Raw genomic sequence first — 7955 nt, forward strand, 5'->3', positions numbered from 1 at the left:
GTCACCCTAGATTCCTCAACCAGTTCAGCCTTGATAAAGTGGGAGAGAGCTAGAAGAACTCCCAGGCTATTATCCCTGATCACCGAAAATGACAAGACAGCCTATAAGGAGGAGGTCAGACACCTGGCAGTGTGGTGCCAGGACAACAACCTCTCTCAACGTGAGCAAGACAAAGGAGCTGATAGTGGACTACAGGAAAAGGAGGGCCAAACACGCCCCCATTCACATCGAGGGGTCTGCAGTGGAGGGGGTTGAGAGCTTCAAGTTCCTTGGTGTCTACATCACCAACAAACTATCATGGTCCAAACACACAAAGACAGTCGTGAAGAGGGCATGACAATGCCTATTCCCCCTTAGAAGACTGAAAAATGTGTCATGAGTCCCCAGAATTTTCAAAAAGTTCTTCAGCTGCACCATAGAGAGCATTCTGACTGGTTGCATAACCGCCTGGTATGGCAACTGCCCGGCATCCCACCGTAAGGCGCTACAGAGGGCCGTGGGCCCAGTACATCACTTGAGTGACTCCAGTCACCCAAGTCATAGACATATCTCTCTGCTACCACATAGCATGCGGTACCGGAGCTCCAAGTCTAGGTCCAAAAGGCTCCTCAACAGCTTCTACTCCCAAGCCATAAGATTGCTGAATAATTAATCAAATGGCCACCAGAACTACTTGCATTGACACCCCCTACATGTACATATTACCTCAATTACCTTGACTAACCTGTAACCCCCACATATTCACTCGGTACCGATATCCCCTGTATATAGCCTTGTTATTGTTATGTTTTTGTGTTACTTTTCTCAACTATATTTTCTTAAAACGGTATTGTTGGTTAAGGGCTTGTAAGTAAGCATTTCACGGTAAGGTCTACACCTGTTGTATTCATTGCATGTGACAAATGCAATTTGATTTGATTTGGTCCAAGCAATTGTCTTTGAGGTCCAGTGAGAGCCACTCCAGCTTCCCCCGGAGCAGCCTGCCGTACAGCTGCAGCACCTGGGTCTGCTGGCTGGGACAGCCTGGGTCTGCTGGCTGGGACAGCCTGGGTCTGCTGGCTGGGACAGCCTGGGTCTGGATCTGTCACCCTGTGGACCAACAGACACACAGTCAAGTGTTTGTGAGGGGAGATTGGGAGACAGGACGAGAGAGCTGGCATGAATGAAAGAGAGTGAGTGTATGTGTGCCTCTGTCTGTGCATGCGTGAGTTTGTGTGTATGTGCGTGCATGTCTGTGCATCTCACTGTGATGTCCAGGTTGGTGACTGTGCAGGTAGTTTGTGATTCCATGCACCAGTCTCTCCAGCAAAGATGACTGACAGCTGAGTTTTGTCAGTGTCCTCACTTTCCCCACACCGTCCAACAACACCCCTAGAGCCCCTCTCACCTCAGCACGCTTCTGCTGTAGCTACGGAGTCACACACAATCGATTTGCAACTTTGACTTCATGTGTTATAGAGCATTATAGATGTAAGTGTTATATAGAAACACTTACAGATTTGTGATGCCAGGATGGCTTTAGAATCCTGACACAGGGTAGCTGAAGGGAGGAGGGGAGTTGGTCTGAACCACTACAGTCAACCTGTATGGATCAAGTAAACATAAAAGATACATAAAACAGTTAAGATAGACACAATGTGTAGATTCCTGTGTGATTGACAAGTCTCTCACCATGGCAACCTCCAGGTTGTTCATGTTTCACCTTGTGCGTACGTCGCACACAGAGTTGAGTGATCTGGTCTGGAAGTTGGGTACGTCAGAAGAAAACATGTATAACAGCAGGAGCAGAAGTCCTAAAGAAGTGAAGAGCAGAGATTTCTTTGGCCTTTATGAGTACATCCAACTGTTATTGGTTCAGCAACCTCATCACTCCAATCAATGGCAATTAGTTTAGTATTTTTAGACTTTGGTGATTTCTTACAAATGTTTATTGACTTTACATAAAATAATACTTCCTTAAAGCCCCCTGCAGGCACGCAGCTCCCCACAGGACTGCCACACAGAAGAAATACCAGCCCGTGCTGAGACGCACGAGATTGAACTTCACTCAACTTTACTAGAAATTTGCCCGTTAGTTTACACCATCAACATTTCCCTCTACTGTGGGAATTGTAATCGAATCAACATAATATTAGCCCCTTTCCATGCAACATACCAAAACAAGTCTGATTTTGTTTTAGGCAGAGTGTATCAGAGGAGGATTCTATTGCATTGACAGGCATGATCTGTCGTTGGTAGATGTGGTGTTTAGAGATCAAAGCGTTTAGCCACGAGTGCACATTTATTCATATTCTTCGCTAGTTAGTGAGTTATTAGCCTAGCTCATTTCTGGTCAGCAATGGGGGAGTGACAGAGACTCCTCTGGCCGTTTTAGAGCAGTGTGTGACCAATTGGCTACTTAAAGAGGACCATAGCTACCCACCGAATACCCCGCTTCATTAATTTCTTCACTTTGACATGAGGAGCACCGGCGAAACAGGGCTTGGCTCCTTGGAATATCATCAATATGTCATTCGGTTTAGCCACATGTCAGTTTAGTTCCAATAATTTTCTGGTTTACAGACTGGTCGTCAGTCACCTTGTCTAGACATCAATGTGTTACGCATTTACTTACCTGGAGAAGAGAGATCCAAGAACTGACGCTACTACCCAGGGTCCTTCAGCTGGGTTTATTTTCACTGCTTGTCTCTGTCCAGAATTCGGAAAGACCTGAAGGCAATACAAGAGGGATTATTTGGCTGGGAATCGGATGTATGAAAGTGTAAGACCATGTGTGAGTTTTGCCAGCGTGAGTGTGTGTAATACTTGGTACCAGACCGTCTCTGCGCTTCTTACCAAGCGTGCATATGTGTGTGAGTATGGGTGGATGTATGTTGTGAGCATCTCCTGTTTAGTCTCTTTGGCCTGCGCCGTCACCAGAGTCCCACATTCCACCATGCTCTGACGCCAGCTTAATTGGCCTCCAACCGCGGTTAGGGTATTCGTTCTATGGAGTAGGGAGGAAGATCATTATGCACTTAGCCTGTGTGCCACTGGTTGTTTAATTCTCTCAGCAGATCTATGGAGTAGAACAGGACACCAGCTTACCAGCTTTGCGAAGGCCGCTCTTCGGGACCGAGATACTCCCATGGCTCGCAATACTTGATTGTTATGAGTCGGCCACTTGCCCCTGGCCCCTACCGGGAACCCAAAGAAGGTGTTCCTATTGACTCCTTGCAGAATGTTTATGATTGAGCACTACCTCCCTGTTGCTCCATCCATTCTTTCAGATCTAGCCACCTCGAATGTGTCAAAGGTAACTTCGTATCGCACCGTAACATCAACAACCAAATTTGCACAGTTTTTCACAAATAACTAGTCTGGTTTCCTAAGTCCCCCATCCAGTGTGGAGATGCGCATGTCCTTGATAAAATTCCATCTGTTTCTTTCGGCTTCCATTACTAATAGGTCACACACCTTGTTGTGCCTAATTATGCGTGCTCCTTGGATCGACGGGCATTGACCCAGGATGTGTGAGCAAGATTCATACAGGGCTGCCAACACCTGCAAGAGGAATCCAGCTCCGGGCTTCCCCTTGCGAGTATCCAGGTGGGATAAACATTGGCCCTCAACTTAAGTCCTTCGCTGTACTGACCTTGCTTGAATCGCACTGTGGAGGGATTAGCAAGGCCTGGAGGGAATAGCAAGGAAATGTGGAAATGGATCAGCCCTGCAACTCAAGGTATGGGGACGCAAGCCTTTGGTAATTACAAGACCAGTACTGGATTGGGCACTGCGGCGTCACTAAGCCAGTTGTCAAGGGAGGGCATCTTTGTGTCGCTCCCATAGTCTGTCAGACATGTTTCTTTGAACTCCGATTCATTAACTGTGCAGTGAGCTATCCTCCGGGTGCACTCATCTGCTGAGTGCCACAGCAGGTAGATCTTTCTGGCCTAGATCGATGGAATCTGGTGGGACAACTTCACAATACCAGGCCTCCTGCCTCAGTGTTTCTCATACAACAACCTGTTAGAGGTGGGAAGTGGAGCCATTCCTTCACCACAGTTCTTTTCATGTACAGTTGGAGTCGGAAGTTTACATACACTTAGGTTGGAGTCATTAAAACTAGTTCTTCAACCACTCCACAAATTTCTAGTTAACAAACTATAGTTTTGGCAAGTCAGTTAGGACATCTACTTTGTGCATGACACAAGTCATTTTTCCAATAATTGTTTACAGACAGATTATTTCATTTATAATTCACTGTATCACAACTCCAGTGGGTCAGAAGTTTAAACACTAAGTTGACAGTGCCATTCAACAGCTTGGAAAATTCCAGAAAATGATGTCATGGCTTTAGAAGCTTCTGATAGGCTAATTGACACCATTTGAGTCAATTGGAGGTGTACCTGTGGATATATTTCAAGGCCCACCTTCGAACTCAGTGACTCTTTGCTTGACATCATGGGACAATCAAAATAAATCAGCCAAGACCTCAGAAAACAAATTGTAGACTTCCACACGTCTGGTTCACCCTTGGGAGCAATTTCCAAATGCCTGAAGGTACCACGTTCATCTGTACAAACAATAGTATGCAAGTATAAACACCATGACACCACGAAGCCATCATACCGCTCAGGAATGAGACGTGTTCTGTCTCCTAGAGATTAATATACTTTAGTGCAAAAGTGCAAATCAATCTTAGAACAACAGCAAATGACCTTGTGAAGATGCTGGAGGAAACAGGTACAAAAGTATCTATATCCACAATAAAACAAGTTATTTATCAACATACCCTGAATGGCCGCTCAGCAAGGAAGAAGCCACTGCTCCAAAATCACCATAAAAAAGCCAGACTACGGTTTGCAACTGCACAAGGGGACAAAGATCGTACTTTTTGGAGAATTGTCCTCTGGTCTGATGAAACAAAAATAGAATTGTTTGGCTATAATGACTATCGTTATGTTTGGAGGAAAAAGAGGGAGGCTTGCAAGCCGAAGAACACCATCCCAACCGTCAAGCACGGAGGTGGCAGCATCATGTCGTGGGGGTGCTTTGCTGCAGGAGGGACTGGTGCACGTCACAAAATAGATGGCATCTTGAAGAAGGAAAATTCTGTGGATATATTGAAGCAACATCTCAAGACATCAGTCAGGAAGTTAAAGCATGGTCGCAAATGAGTGTTCCAAATGGACAATGAACCCAAGCATGCTTCCAAAGTTGTGGTAAATGCCTTAAGGACAACAAAGTCAAGGTATTGGACTGGCCATCACAAAGCCCTGGCCTCAATCCTATAGAAAATGTGTTTGCAGAACAGAAAAGTGTGTGTGTGAGCAAGGAGGCCTACAAACCTGACTCAGTTACACCAGCTCTGTCAGGAGGAATGGGCCAAAATTCACCCAACTTATTGTGAGAAGCTTGTGGAAGGCTTCTCGAAATGTTTGACCCAAGTTAAACAATTTAAAGGCAATGCTACCAAATACTAATTGGGTGTGTGTAAACTTCTGACCCACTGGAAATGTGATGAAAGAAATAAAAGCTGAAAAAAAATCACCCTCTACTATTATTGTGACATTTCACATTCTTAAAATAAAGTGGTGATCCTAACAGACCTAAGACAGGGAAGGTTTACGAGGATTAAATGTCAGGAATTGTGAAAAACTGATTTTAAATGTAGTTGGCTAAGGTGTATGTAAACTTCCGACTTCAACTGTAACTCTAACTCTGTGTACACCGATTACTATGACATCATCCATGGGGCACCACTTGCTACAAATCAGCAGAAAACTATAAAATAGTTACAATTATAACTACAGTTCATTTATCATTCTGAGGCAATTAAATTCTTAAAATGACAAGGAAATGCATTCCTGGAGACTGTAGATATTTTATAAAACAAATCAGATTTATTTAGAAATAATCAGGTTAAAGGCTTCCCGAGTGGCGCAGTGGTCTAAAGCTGTGCCACTAGAGATTCTGGGTTCGGGTCCAGGTTCTATCGCAGCTGGCAGCGACCGGGAGATCCATGGGGCGGCGCACAATTGGCACAGCGTCGTCCGGGTTAGGGAGGGTTCAGCCGGCAAGGATGTCCTTGTCCCATCGCGCACTAGCGACTCCTGTGGCAGGCCGGGCGCAGTGCATGCTGACACGGTCGCCAGGTGTACCGTGTCTCCTCCGACACATTGGTGCGGCTGGCTTCCGGGTTAAGTGGACATTGTGTCAAGAAGCAGTGCGGGGTTGGGTTGTGTTTAGGAGAACACACGGCTCTCGACATTTGCCTCTCCTGAGTCCGTACGGGAGTTGCAGCGATGAGACAAGACTGTAACTACCAATTGGATACCATGAAATTAGGGAGAGAAAAAAAAGAAATACAGATGGGCCCAAAACAAAACAGGAAAATACCAGAATGCAACCAGTGAATCCAAACACTCTTAGATACCTTTCTGGACATCACATCCACTCACAATGAAGGCATCAATCTAGCAGTAAAAAACATCAACTATATATATATTCAGGCATTTTTTTGTTTACATAACCCGAGTAAAGCAATTGAATGTACAGGATGAATGAATAGTGGAGATTGTGATTTCATAATGATGTACTAATGTGATAGGCTACAGAATTAGAGTCACAAACAGGGAATGGGGATTAGAGGGCCTAAAATCAAACAAACATTTATTCTTTATATTTCAGAATGAAACAAGGCAGGGATTATAGGAGAAATATAGTAATAAAAAGTAGTAGTATAATGTGTTGTTTTACAGGGTCAGACATAGTAGAATAATGTGTTGTTATACAGGGTCAGCCATAGTAGAATAATGTGTTGTTATACAGGGTCAGCCATAGTAGAATAATGTGTTGTTTTACAGGGTCAGCCATAGTAGAATAATGTGTTGTTTTACAGGGTCAGCCATAGTAGAATAATGTGTTGGTTTACAGGGTCAGCCATAGTAGAATAATGTGTTGTTTTACAGGGTCAGCCATAGTAGAATAATGTGTTGTTTTACAGGGTCAGCCATAGTAGAATAATGTGTTGTTTTACAGGGTCAGCCATAGTAGAATAATGTGTTGGTTTACAGGGTCAGCCATTTTTTATATTTTTTATTTCACCTTTATTTAACCAGGTAGGCTAGTTGAGAACAAGTTCTCATTTACAACAGCGACCTGGCCAAGATAAAGCATAGCAATTCGACACATACAATACAGAGTTACACATGGAATAAACAAAACATAGTCAATAATACAGTAGAACAAAAGAAGACAAAAAGTCTATATACAGTGAGTGCAAATGAGGTAAGATAAGGGCGTTAAGGCAATAAATAGGCCATGGTGACAAAGTAATTACAATATAGCAATTAAACACTGGAATGGTAGATGTGCAGAAGATTCATGTGCAAGTAGAGATACTGGGGTGCAAAGGAGCAAGATAAATAAATAAATACTGTATGGGGATGAGATAGGTAGATAGATGGGCTATGTACAGGTGCAGTGATCTGTGAGCTGCTTCCCTGAAAAGTTGCATATCACAGGGGCTATTCGATGCTAATGCAGAACGCCACAGGATGTTTTTGTGCTGGTCAAGGGCAGACAAGTCTGGAGTGAACCAAGGACTATATATATTCCTAGTTCATTTTTTTTTGAATGGGGCATGCTTATTTAAGATGTTGAGGAAGGCTTCTAATGTAGGCTTCTAATGTTAACATGCATGAAAACAAGGCTTTTTCGGTTACCTAAGTCTACAAATGAGAGCACCTGGGGAGTGGGAGTGGAGCTAGGCACTGCAGGACCTAGATTAACCTCTACATCACCAGAAGAACAGAGGAGAAGTAGGATAAGGGTATGGCTAAATGCTATACGAACAGGACGTCTAGCACGTTCAGTAAAAGGAGAAGGTTTCTGGGCACGATAGTATAGATTAAAGGCATAGTGTACAGACAAAGGTAAAGTAGGATGTGAGTACATTGGAGGTAAACCTA

This window comes from Oncorhynchus gorbuscha, linkage group LG19, assembly GCF_021184085.1.
Source record: "Oncorhynchus gorbuscha isolate QuinsamMale2020 ecotype Even-year linkage group LG19, OgorEven_v1.0, whole genome shotgun sequence".
NCBI lineage: Eukaryota > Metazoa > Chordata > Actinopteri > Salmoniformes > Salmonidae > Oncorhynchus > Oncorhynchus gorbuscha.